At 39.6% G+C, this 13991-nt stretch overlaps 1 long non-coding RNA gene across 2 annotated transcripts; it reads left to right on the top strand.

The window, feature by feature from the left end:
* The first annotated feature begins 439 nt into the window (after positions 1-439).
* On the top strand, positions 440-9751 carry LOC149976534 (uncharacterized). Of its 2 annotated transcripts, none has more exons than XR_016487112.1 (4): positions 440-630; positions 1422-1495; positions 6193-6519; positions 7273-9751. It is a non-coding gene; the product is annotated as an uncharacterized LOC149976534 (long non-coding RNA). The 2 variants fall into 2 exon arrangements; XR_016487113.1 differs by having other exon boundaries at positions 462-630; positions 6193-6530.
* Positions 9752-13991: the final 4240 nt, after the last annotated feature.

Raw genomic sequence — 13991 nt, 5'->3', positions numbered from 1 at the left:
ACTCTTCAAGAAATATTGGTTAGATTTCAATAATTTGCAAGGCCAATAACAGAGGTACCAATTGCAGAATGCTTTTTATTTCAACGTGTACCTATGGTGTCATTGTCACATGTTGAGCATTAATAGAATTCAGACTGAAATCAGTGTGATTTGAATTCATTCTGAAATTAGACGGGGATTATCTCTCTCTCTCTCGAATGCTATAGAATCTAGATCCTAGAATTGAGAAAATGTATGGAAAATCATCCACATCAAATCATACACCTCTGCTCTGACAAAAGTAAAGTGATGTAAACATAGCATTTTAGTAGTGTAGTCTGGAAACTCCACTTTAGTCTGGGGTTCTTTCCTGTCTAAGAAAAAAACCCTTGGTGAAAGTGAAATGACTGTAGCTTTGTCCTCCCTCAGCTCCCATATTAGGACTGTCTGGGATATGTCAGAGAGAGAGAAGAGAAAGAGGAAGAGAAAGAGAGAGAGATGGAGAGAGAGAGAACGTGTTGCATGCCTTCTCAACAGTCTTCAGGTAGGGTAGAGATTGTCTCCACCGAATCTCTTCTCCCACAGTTATTTTCTGGGACACTGCACAATACAACTTTATTTGACGGCAGAACAATCAGAGGCTGTAAGCTTGTAAGTACAGTATCCGTACCTACTTAGATTATTGTGTGCGTGTGCCTGCCAGCCTTCCAGCCTGCCCTTAAAACACGCGTGAGGGAGTGAGTGAGTGAGTGAGTGTGTGAGTGAGTGAGTGAGTGAGTGAGTGAGGATTTGCTGGTCATGGACATCTCATGATTACTCTCAGGGTCTCAATCTCAGAAGGTTCTTTTGTTTTCCTCAGCGCTAATGACAGTCTGTGTTAGAAGGTTAATTCAGTTGAACTCTGGGTGTTTCTTTGGTAGGCCTACTAAGGCTGTGGAGAGAGGAAAATGCATAAATGTGGAAAAGTTCAGGCTTTGCAGATTGCATGCAGGGTGGAGAAGTTTTGGTGCGGGGGGAGCCCCAGGTTGCAATTCAGAACCTCTCATACCCATTTTACAATGCCAAAGTATTTTTTAACTCATTGACTTTTGTAGATAAGTCTAAAAAGCTCTATTTTTCTCAATGTCTATTCTAAAGCTTAAGTGTGTATACACTACTGTATTTATACTTTGGATATGGTCTTTCATGAGGAAAAGTCATTTTAAAAACTGCTTGAGTGGAACTTCAGATTCACCCAGAATTTCTCCTGACCTGTTCTTAATTAAATATCACTACAGCTCCACAGTTGCCACGACTACAGATCAGGGCTGTGGTTAATTCCAGTCCTTCAAGACATAGAACTACTGCTTGAAGCATACAGTCTATGTCCAATCTGATGTAGGTTAATGTAGGTTAATGTATAAGCTATTCATGTTTTGTGGTTTTTGTTCTTTGTGCTTTAGGACACATGGCAAAATGCTTCTGCTGTTTCTGAGTCTCGGTTTGCTCACTTCTAATGTCCAGTCAGAAAAACAAGGTAAACTGCACACTGTTTCTGGACCTAAGGAAGGCTTTTGATACTGTTAACCATGAGATTCTCATCACAAAATTGTCCAAGTTCAACTTTTCCCCTGATGCCTTGAGATGGATGAAATCATACCTTGAAGGCAGAACTCAGTGTGTCAGAGTGAGCAATGAGCTGTCGCCCACTCGTAGCTGTGATGTGGGCGTGCCCAAGGGTCAATACTGGGGCCCCTCCTGTTCAGCCTGTACATTAATGAACTGCCTTCTGTCTGTACTGGGTCTGAAGTTCAAATGTATGCAGATGATACAGTGATATATGTGCATGCAAAGAGCAAACAACAAGCTGCACAAGAACTCACTACTGTAATGGTCCAGGTTGCAAAGTGGCTCAGTGACTCGTGTTTGCATCTCAATGTAAAAAAAACTGTTTGCATGTTCTTCACAAAGAGGGCAACAGATGCTACTGAGCCAGATGTCTGTGTCAGGGGAGAAGCTCCAGGTGGTCTCCGATTTTAAGTACCTTGGCATCATACTTGATTCCAACCTCTCTTTTAAAAAGCATGTGAAAAAAGTAATTCAAATAACCAAATTCAACCTAGCTAATTTCCGATTTATACGAAATTGTTTGACTACAGAGGTAGCAAAACTGTACTTCGAAACTATGATACTCCCCCACTTAACATACTGCTTGACCAGTTGGGCCCAAGCTTGCTGTACAACATTAAAACCTATTCAGTCTGTATACAAACAGGCTCTCAAAGTGCTTGATAGGAAGCCCAATAGCCATCATCATTGTCACATTCTTAGAAAGCATGAGCTCTTGAGTTGGGAAAATCTTGTGCAATACACCGACGCATGTCTTGTATTCAAGATCCTTAATGGCCTGGCTCCCCCTCCACTCATTATTTTTGTTAAACAGAAAACCCAGACATATGGCAGCAGATCCACAAGGTCTGCCATGAGAGGTGACTGTATAGTTCCCCTAAGGAAAAGCACCTTTAGTAAATCTGCATTCTCTGTGAGAGCTTCCCATGTCTGGAATACACTGCCATCAGACACACATAACTGCACCACATATCACACTTTCACAAAATGCTTGAAGACATGGCTAAAGGTCAATCAGATTTGTGAACATGGTCCCTAGCTGTGTGTTGCCGCTTTCCATGTTGTCTGTTGTCTGTAGCTTGTGAGGTGTGGAAACACTTTGTTGCTTTTATGAATTTTGTCTTGCTGCTTTTTGTTTTATGTTGCTCTGTCTGTATGCTATGTCTTGCTTGTCCTATGTTGCTATGTCTTGCTTGTCCTATGTTGCTATGTCTTGCTTGTCCTATGTTGCTATGTTTTGCTTGTCCTATGTTGCTACGTCTTGCTTGTCCTATGTTGCTATGTCTTGCTTGTCCTATGTTGCTATGTCTTGCTTGTCCTATGTTGCTATGTCTTGCTTGTCCTATGTTGCTATGTCTTGCTTGTCCTATGTTGCTATGTCTTGCTTGTCCTATGTTGCTATGTCTTGCTTGTCCTATGTTGCTATGTCTTGCTTGTCCTATGTTGCTATGTCTTGCTTGTCCTATGTTGCTATGTCTTGCTTGTCCTATGTTGCTATGTCTTGCTTGTCCTATGTTGCTATGTCTTGCTTGTCCTATGTTGCTATGTCTTGCTTGTCCTATGTTGCTATGTCTTGCTTGTCCTATGTTGCTATGTCTTTCTTGTCCTATGTTGCGATGTCTTGCTTGTCCTATGTTGCTATGTCTTTCTTGTCCTATGTTGCTATGTTTTGCTTGTCCTATGTTGCTATGTCTTGCTTGTCCTATGTTGCTATGTCTTGCTTGTCCTATGTTGCTATGTCTTGCTTGTCCTATGTTGCTATGTCTTGCTTGTCCTATGTTGCTATGTCTTGCTTGTCCTATGTTGCTATGTCTTGCTTGTCCTATGTTGCTATGTCTTGCTTGTCCTATGTTGCTATGTTTTGCTTGTCCTATGTTGCTATGTCTTGCTTGTCCTATGTTGCTATGTCTTGCTTGTCCTATGTTGCTATGTCTTGCTTGTCCTATGTTGCTATGTCTTGCTTGTCCTATGTTGCTATGTCTTGCTTGTCCTATGTTGCTATGTCTTGCTTGTCCTATGTTGCTATGTCTTGCTTGTCCTATGTTGCTATGTCTTGCTTGTCCTATGTTGCTATGTCTTGCTTGTCCTATGTTGCTATGTCTTGCTTGTCCTATGTTGCTATGTCTTGCTTGTCCTATGTTGCTATGTCTTGCTTGTCCTATGTTGCTATGTCTTGCTTGTCCTATGTTGCTATGTCTTGCTTGTTCTATGCTGCTATTGTCTATATTGTAATTGTTTTTAATAACCTGCCCAGGGACTGCAGTTGAAAATTAGCCGGCTGGCTAAAACCGGCACTTTTACTGAAACGTTGATTAATGTGCACTGTCCCTGTAAAAATAAAAATAAACTCAACACTTTATACATTATTATGGTTGTTATGAGTGAGAAAGTTATAGGTTCAAAGATCATAGCCCCAAGACATACCTCCCCTGTTATTCTATTGGTGAGGGGTTAGCATGTCTTGGGGGTAAGATCTTTGACCCTCTCATCATTATTCACAATTCAATCAGGAGTATTCATCGTCGTGGTAGCAAAACATTATTGTAGAAGTGTTTAGAAACATATGCTGTTCTTATATATAATAAAAATGACTCCAAAATGACACAATACATATTTACCAATAATTTCTATTGAGCAGAAAATAACTGAAACACAACCCAAACAAACAACAAATGCATCCAACAAGTTTGAAAAGTCAAATTGCATGCTAGGAATATGGGACCAAATACTAAACCTTTCAATACTTTATTAATAAGAATCTTCATTGGTGTCAATAATTAAGAACCCTGCCATGTTGAGAGAAAAAAAGACATAAAATAATTTCACATTCCTTATTTAAGCAATCTAGACGACAAGATTTTGTATTATATATTGTTTTACTGCTAGCCAGGGGCACACTCCAACACTCAGCGTTTGCATTGGGTAGAATTACCCTCTTACATTTTTGTGCATTAAACAAGAGGGGGGGGGGGGGGGGTTCTACTAAGCTACAGTGCAGTCGGAAAGTATTCAGACCCCATTCCACATTTTGTTACTTTCCAACCTTATTCTAAAATTAAGTTATTAATTAAGTCTCCAACTTCAATTATTTTTGCAATTTGTTCCAGTCATTGGCAGCAGAGAACTAGAAGGAAAGGCGGCCAAAGGAGGTGTTGGCTTTGGGGATGACCAGTGAAATATACCTGCTGGAGCACGTGCTACGTGTGGGTGTTGCTATGGTGACCAGTGAGCTGAGATAAAGCGGAGCTTTGCCTAGCAAAGACTTATAGATGACCTGGAGCCAGTGTGTTTGGCGATGAATATGTAGCGAGGACCAACCAACGAGAGCATACAGGTTGCAGATGTAGGTAGTATATGGGGCTTTGGTGACAAAACGGATGGCACTGTGGTAGACTTTGTCAATTCTGTAAGGCTCTTCAGAATGAGATGGAATAAAGTGTCCCACGAAATTGAAAACCCCATTTTTTTCTTTCTGAGTTTGCGAGTTTGATCTTAACAGCTTTAACTTGTTACCTTTTAGAATCCCTTCCCCTGGCATTTCACACAGACTATCCAAACTATACTTACATTACTTGTTAGTTTTCACTGCATTTCACACAGACTATCCAAAACCGAAATGGCTTCTATCCCAGCCACCATAAGGAATGAGTCCTGTATTGCTGCTGACACTTCTGTAAACAGCAAGGGAAGTAACTGCATAACTCTTGATTCTGTCCCTGTTAGACCACGTGCTCTACATCTGAGACACACGGCTGTAATCACTGCCAACGAGGCTTCTATTATTGACTCATACTAATGTAAATTCAATATTTATGTATATAATGTTCAATACATTTACTGAAATGTCTAATAAAATGCATTCACTTTGTCATTGTGAGGTATTATGTGTAAAACATATATTTAATATAATTAGTAAAACAATAAAATGTGAAATAAGTCAACAATGATAATTGTTTACTCTAGTATGCCCACAAGACTTACAACACTTGTCTGAAGGTAACCCAGTACCACTGCTCTAATATCCATAAACACTCAATATTATGAAAATGATGAACCAGAATGACATTTACGCTAACAGGTAATAAATAAAATAAAGAACTAGCTAAAAGCCACATGCCTCTAATCTGACAGTCTGTCACCTCTACAATATGTTAATAAAAAGGTTCACATTTTAACCCCTTACATTAACAAAAGTTTCCAGTCCTTTTCAGGGGGGTTACTCAAGGAGCTGCAGAGGTTCCGCTGGTGTGGCAAACCAAAAGGTTCTTCCAGGCAGCTCTACTTCTAGGAGTGTACAGTCATTATTGCTGATCTTTATGAAGGGTGTTAATCATTTCAGGACACCACTGAATGATAATGTACATATGAATGTGAATGTAAACGTTTGTATGTACAGTATATGAACACGTTTGTCATTGTATGTACAGTATATGAACACGTTTATCATCATGTAAAATGTACTGGAACAATGCTATGATATTCTGTTGCATGTTCATTCCTTGATATAGTTTGATACCCAATATTACCCATTGATATCCTTTCATTCATTGACATCCGATACTATGTTGCTTGTTGATTAATTCATGTCCTTGTTTGTTTTTCCAGGGGTTGATGTCACGTGTGAAAATCAATCGGTTGTAGCAGGACAGAACCACAACCTGACATGTAGAGTGGATTACAGTTATGCATATCAGAATAAGAAGGGTGATGTAGGTAACAGTGAGACGGGATGTAAAACTGAACAGTATTTCTGGAAGGATAAATCAAAAACTCCAATACGAAATTGTGATTGTACAAAAGATTGTAACACTACGATAACAACCAACACCTACTTTTGTGAGATCAAAAATGTTACCAACGCTGATGAGGGAAACTACACTTTTACCATTAACACAGACTGTGGCAACGGACATGGCACATTGACTGTTTCATGTAAGTTACATGTGAGTGCAATGCTAATATACAGTGACCAGTGTTACACAGGTTAAATGGGTTCATGTGATATGACCAGGAAAAGGTCCAGTAATTCAAATGAAATGTGATAATACAGTATTCATATACACTGAGTTAACAAAACATTAGGAACACCTGCTCTTTCCATGACATAGACTGACCAGGTGAATCCAGGTGAAAGCTATGATCCCTTGTTGATGTCACTTGTTAAATCCACTTCAATCAGTGATGATGAAGGGGAGGAGACAGGTTAAAGAAGGATTTAATTTATTTAGCATTGATATAAATGAGACATGTCTTGTGTATGTGTACCATTCAGAGGGTGAATGGGCAAGACAAGATTTAAGTGCATTTCAATGAGGTATGGTAGCAGGCGCCAGGAGCACCGGTTTGAGTGTGTCAAGAACTGCAACGCTGCTGGGTTTTTCACGCTCAAAAGTTTCCTGTGTGTATCAAGAATGGTCCACCACGCAAAGGACATCCAGCCAACTTGACACAACTGTGGGAAACATTGTAGTCAAGATGTGCCATTATCCCTGTGGAATGCTTTCGACACCTTGTAGGATCCATGCCCCGATGAATTGAGGCAGTTTTCAGGGCAAAGGGGGGTGCAACTCAATATTCAGAAGGTGTTCCGAATGTGTTGTACACTCAGTGTATATATTCCATATGGGGCTTGATACTGCAACATTTGTGAGTATTCTGAGTGCTAACCTCTCTTTATTTTCTCAGTGAGAAATGAAAAACAAGCGTTTCTGGGATCGTCAGGTCACCTATCGTCAGTATCATCACTGTTCTGGGTGTTCTACTGTTTCGCATCTTAAGACTTAATAGTTCCTTGAGAAACAATGGCAAAGCTACCAGAGAGGCCCTAAACCAGAAGCCTGCATAACTTTCGATCTGGAGGAGCTGTGTGTGTTGGTTCTACTATCCTTGTGGGGACAGAAAAATCTAATTTACACAAGTAGTCAAACTCCTAAGTCAATAAATACTTTGTGGAAGCTCTTTTGCATTGATTACAGCTGTGAATCTGTCTGTGTACGTCTCTAAGAGATTTCCACATCTGGATTGTGCAACATTTCCCCATTATTCTTTTCTAAATTCTTCAAGCTCTACCAAATTGGCTGTTGATCATAGCTAGAGAACCATTTTCAGATCTTGCCATAGATTGACTGTCTTCTTGGCAACTCTAGTGTAGATTTGGCCATGGGTTATTGTCCAGTTGAAAGGTGAATTCATCTCCCAGCGTCTAGTGTATTGGATTTGGATTTGCATAAAAAAGAACACTTTGTATTCAGGACAAAAACTGAATTACTTTGCCATGTTTTTTGCAGTACTACAATAGCGCCTTGTTTCAAACATGATGCATGTTTTGGAATATTTTTATTCTGTACAGGCTTCCTTTTCACTCAGTCAATTATTATTATTTATTTACCTTTATTTAACTAGACAGGTCAGTGATGAACAAATTCTTATTTACAATGACAGTCTACCGGGGAACAGTGGGTTAACTGCCTTGTCCAGGTGCAGAACAACAGGTGTTTACGTTGTCAGCTCAGGGATTCAATCCAGGAACCTATTGGTTAATGGCACAACACTCTAACCACTAGGCTACCTGCCACCCCACCAAACTAGTCAAGGTTAGTGTTGTGGAGTAACTACAATGTGTTTGATCCATCCTCAGTGTTCTCCTATCACAGCCATTAAACTCTGTAACTGTTTTAAAGTCACCATTGGCCTCATGGTGAATTTCATGAGCGGCTTCCTTCCTGTCTGACAACTGAGTTAGGAAGGACACCTGTATCTTTGTAGTGGCAGGATGTATTGATACACCACCCAAAGTCAAGTTAGTAACTCCACCAAGCTCAAAGGACTATTCAATGTCTGCTTTTTGTTTTACCCATCTACCAATAGGTTCCCTTTACAAGGCATTTGGAAAACCTCCCTGGTCTTTGTGCTTGAATCTGTGTTTGAAATTCCCTGCTCGTCCGAGAGACCTTACAGATAATTGTATGTGTGGGGTACAGAGATGAGGTAGTCATTAAAAAATCATGTTAAAACACTATTATTGCACACAGAGTGAGTCCATGCAATTTATTATGTGATTTGTTAAGCAAATGTTTACTCATGAACTTATTTAGACTTGTCATAACAAAGGGGTTGAACACTTTTTTACTCAAGACATTTAAGATGTTTATTTTTTTCATTATTTGTAAAACCTTTGAAAAACCTAATTCCACTTTGACATTATGGGCTATTGTGTGTGGACCAGTGACCCAAACATCTCAGCTGAATCTATTTTCAATTCAGGCTTTAACACAACAAAATGTGGACAAAGTCAAGGGGTGTGAATACTTTCTGAAGGCACTGTGTCATGTGATGTGTTGTATTATTCTGTAAAACTCACAAGCAGTGATTTACCACTAAGCTTGGTTTGTATAATTGATGTAATATTCTAAATGGGAATTTTGTTATGAATATCGTTATTGATTTATGTACAAATACACCTTTGGAAATAACCAGTCGTTATAATGATACTTCTATCATATAGAGCTTGTTGTCTTGTATTTAATTATTATCTACACCAATAATGTATATTTCAGACATCACAGTACCTACCGTAGCTCGTAGGGTTGACATTTATTTGGACTCATGTATGTGGAGGCAGCTCTGCAGAGTGGTCACTAGCTGGCACAACAACAAAGTCATAAAACCTAACCATAACTTTAACCCTAGATAGCATTATTCAGATCAACATTTTTACATCTACAGTGTTAAATGTAACACTGAAAGTGTATATGTGACCCATCAGAATAGCGTTATTAAACTAACACTGTTCAAAGTGTTGACAAACTAACACTCCTAGAGCGTTGGTTCCCTAACACCATGGGTTATTCAGACTTTAAAACTATTAGAGATGATGCTGCTACACTTTTTAGTTTTATTCCATAACACAGTATTTTGGTGTTGTTTTAACACTGTAAGACCATCTGCATTTTTAACTCAAATACTTAGTAAGTTCAATGAAAAGTAATTATTACTTAAACGGACTCCAAACTAAATGAGAAGTCAAATCAACAACATTATGCATGCTCTACTGCATGTCCATTTTTGTGAATTGTTTTTAAAATCTGTGTTTTTGCCAGAACATCAAGTGATTTATTGATTAATCTTATGCTGCACAAAGATCAATAAAACATGTCTAAACTAATCATTTAGTTTTTTTGCACCCTTACTGAAATGGTTATTCTAGTTGAAATGGATTAGGTAGTCTCCTCACACTGTTCTGAACCGTGGCAGTCATTATGAATGCAGGTTGCAGGTGAATAGAATTTCCAACTGTTGTATATCCTGGCTGGATTCCAATAGGAATAACACATCACTTTGCAAGCCTGCATAATGTGACTTGCAGGTATGTAAGTAAGCATTTCACTGTAAGGTCCACATCTCTTGTATTCGATGCATGTGGCAAATATTTTTTTTAACTTGAAGTAGGGTTGCAAAATCTTGATACACTTTCCAAGTTTTCCAGAAATCACATTCGGAAGATTCCTGAAACCCCTAGAAAACAGAATTCATTTTTTTATCTGGGAATTTTGCAACCCTAATTACAGGCCTGACATCTGCTAACCATATGTATGTGACCAATACAATTTGATTGTACGGGATAATTAACAGGGCAGGTTAGGAGAATTAAGTTAAGGTTAAGTAAAAGGTTTAGCTGCAATAAAAATAAAAAAACTGATTTGCCTAGTTAATTAAATAAAGGTTTAAAAAAAAAAGTTCAATAATTTTTTGAAGAACCTTGCTTGCCCATGCTTTCAATCATGTAACTCTCTGTTACGTTCGATCCGTTTTGTGGATTTCACCAGACAGATGTTGCTCTCCGGTTTTATAATGAAACAAATGTGTGGTTGAATTTATTCTACCGCTGTGTCTTCTGATTGTTTTGGCCTTAAGCCTATATATATTATATATTACGGTGTCAAGGCCTATGAACTAATTATGGAGTAAACAACGTAATCAAAACACATAAGGTGCATTCGGAAAGTATTCAGACCCCTTGACTTTACAGCCTTACACTTTACAGATGTTACAGCCTTATTCTAAAATTTGATTCAATCATTTTCCCCTCTCATCAATCTACACATAATTACAAAGCGAAAACAGGTTTTGTGAAATTGTTCCACATCTTTTCCTAATTAAAAGAAACGGACATATACATTCACATAAGTATTCAAACCCTTTAAGTCAACTTGGATCATGGGTATTATTTGACTGGTTTTCCACGCGCAAACTGATTGTGTGTGTGTATGTACCGAGGACAGACAAGTTGGTGGCCTGTGTCCAGCTTAACTAATGGGGTTGGACCAGAGTTGTGTGTGTGTGTGTGTGGTCAGTGGATCTTCTTCACTTCTTGGTTGTCGAGTCCTCTGGTCCCTATGCCCTGTGTGTGTGTCAGGTGGGACCAGGTATGTCTCTAGGCCCGGGCCACCTGCAGCATGTCAGAATTTTTTTATTTCACCTTTATTTAACCAGGTAGGCTAGTTGAGAACAAGTTCTCATTTGCAACTGCGACCTGGCCAAGATAAAGCATAGCAATTCGACACATACAACAACACAGAGTTACACATGGAATAAACAAATGTACAATCAATAATACAGTAAGAAAATCTATATACAGCACGTGCAAATGAGGTAGGATAAGAGAGGTAAGGCAATATATAGCCATGGTGGCAAAGTCATTACAATATAGCAATTAAACACTGGAATGGTAGGATGTGCAGAGGATGAATGTGCAAGTTGAGATACTGGGGTGCAAAGGAGCAAGTTAAATAAATAAATACAGTATGGAGATGAGGTAGATTGGATGGGCTATTTACAAATGAGCTATGTACAGGTGCAATGATATGTGAGTTGCTCTGACAGCTGGTGCTTAAAGCTAGTGAGGGAAGTAAGAGTCTCCAGCTTCAGAGATTTTTTGCACTTCGTTCCAGTCATTGGCAGCAGAGAACTGGAAGGAGAGGCGGCCAAAGGAAGAATTGGCTTTGGGGGATGACCAGTGAGATATACTTGCTGGAGAGCGTGCTACGGGTGGGTGCTGCTATGGTGACCAGTGAGCTGAGATAAGGTGGGGCTTTAACTAGCAGAGATTTGTAGATGACCTGGAGCCAGTGGATTTGGCGACGAGTATGAAGCGAGGGCCAGCCAACGAGAGCATACAGGTCGCAGTTGTCACGCCCTGACCGTAGATTGCGTAGATTGTACGTTTCTATTTTTTTTGTTTGGTCAGGGTGTGATGTGGGTGGGTATTCTATGTTGTATGTCTAGGTGTTGTTTTCTATGTTTAGGCCTGGTATGGTTCCCAATCAGAGGCAGCTGTCAATCGTTGTCTCTGATTGAGAACCATACTTACCCACTTGTTGTGTTTTCATACGGGACTGTTTCGGTTTTCCTTTATTCTCTTGTTCGTTTGTATTCAGTGTTCAGTTTATTAAAGGTATCATGAACACGTACCACGCTGTGCTTTGGTCTACTCCTTCTTCCACCAACGAAAATTGTTACAGCAGTACAGTACAGTATATGGGACTTGGTGACAAAACGGATGGCACTGTGATAGACTGCATCCAATTTGTTGAGTAGAGTGTTGGGGGCTATTTTGTAAATGACATCGCCGAAGTCGAGGATCGGTAGGATGGTCAGTTTTACGAGGGTATGTTTGGCAGCATGAGTGAAGGATGCTTTGTTGAGAAATAAGATGCCGATTCTAGATTTCATTTTGGATTGGAGATGTTTAATGTGAGTCTGGAAGGAGAGTTTACAGTCTAACCAGACACCTAGGTATTTGTAGTTGTCCACATATTCTAAGTCAGAACCGTCCAGAGTAGTGATACTTGACAGGCGGGCGGGCAGGTGCACGCAGCGATCGGTTGAAGAGCATGCATTTAGTTTTACTTGTATTTAAGAGCAGTTGGAGGCCACGGAAGGAGAGTTGTATGGCATTGAAGCTCATCTGGTATTTACCCCCATAGAGACAGCCAGAGGTCCGGACAACAGGCCCTCCGATTTGACATACTGAACTCTATCGGAGAAATAGTTGGTGAACCAAGCGAGGCAATCATTTGATGAACCAAGGCTGTTGAGCCTGCCAATAAGACTGTTGTGATTGACAGAGTCAAAAGCCTTAGCCAGGTCAATGAATACGGCTGCACAGTAATGTCTCTTATCGATGGCGGATATGATATCATTTAGGACCTTGAGCGTGGCTGAGGTGCACCCATGACCAGCTCTGAAACCAGACTGCATAGCGGAGAAGGTATGGTGGGATTCGAAATGTTCGGTAATCTGTTTGTTAACTTGGCTTTCAAAGACCTTAGAAAGGCAGGGCAGAATAGATACAGTACATTTATGCCATTGCTGTCACGTTCTGACCTTAGTTCCTTTGTTTTGTCTTTGTTTTAGTGTGGTCAGGGCGTGAGTTGGGGTGGGCAGTCTGTTTGTTTCTGTGTTCGGCCTAGTATGGTTCTCAATCAGAGGCAGGTGTCGTAAGTTGTATCTGATTGAGAATCATACTTAGGTAGCCTTTTTCCACCTGTGTTTTGTGGGTGTTTATTTTCTGTTTTGTGTTTTGTTGCACCATTCAGGACTGTTTCTATGTCGTGTATTGTTTTTGTTTCAGTATTCATTCTTTATTAAATTACAATGAATACTTACCACATTGCACCTTGGTTCTCTCTTTCTCCCGACGACACAACCGTTACAATTGCAATAATGCCCTTTTGGTTTTCAGTTGTTGTCATGTGTTTGGAGGGGCTTTGCTGGCTTTTAGGTCCAAGAGGGTTTATTGAACGTGCACTCCCTTAAGGTGATGTTTTTTATATTGTGCATGTCTATTTCAATGAATATGTTTATTTGTAATGCTGTGAAAAAAAAAGTCATTTCTATTCTTTCTGCATTGATGTTTTTTGATGGGTTTTGATGGATTTTGTGAACTTGTCTCTGTGAAACACTGGGTAGGCCTACTATAGGGAGCGATAGAGCCATACAGAAAGTCACTAAGAACTGAAAAGACATTTGTGTAATCGTATCGGTGTGTTTCATTGTAAATCCGTTTTTAAACAAGCAAACCTACGCCTGAATTATTTAATCAACTTTGCTTGTTTGTCATATCTGTCTCAGACTGTTTCCCTAAATGGGCCTCGAGAACCTGTGACTTTGATTAGATAGATGTTATTCTAATACAGTGTATTTCCCTTATGGTGACCATCTTCTCAGGTTGAACTGGAGTTAGCTAATTGCTCATTTCTAGCTATTATCATCCATGCAGCATTACTTATGGGATACAACATTCTCCCATTGTACGATTGACAACATCACAATGGTGTAAGTATCAAAGTTTCACAATGCGGAAAAGGCAAATGTGATTTATTGCTTCTTTCGCTTATGATGCA

The sequence above is a fragment of the Oncorhynchus mykiss genome, chromosome 16 (genome assembly GCF_057628025.1).
Source record: "Oncorhynchus mykiss isolate SJ-2025 chromosome 16, ASM5762802v1, whole genome shotgun sequence".
In the NCBI taxonomy this organism is placed as follows: Eukaryota; Metazoa; Chordata; class Actinopteri; order Salmoniformes; family Salmonidae; genus Oncorhynchus; species Oncorhynchus mykiss.
This window is presented reverse-complemented; position numbering and strand designations above follow the sequence as displayed.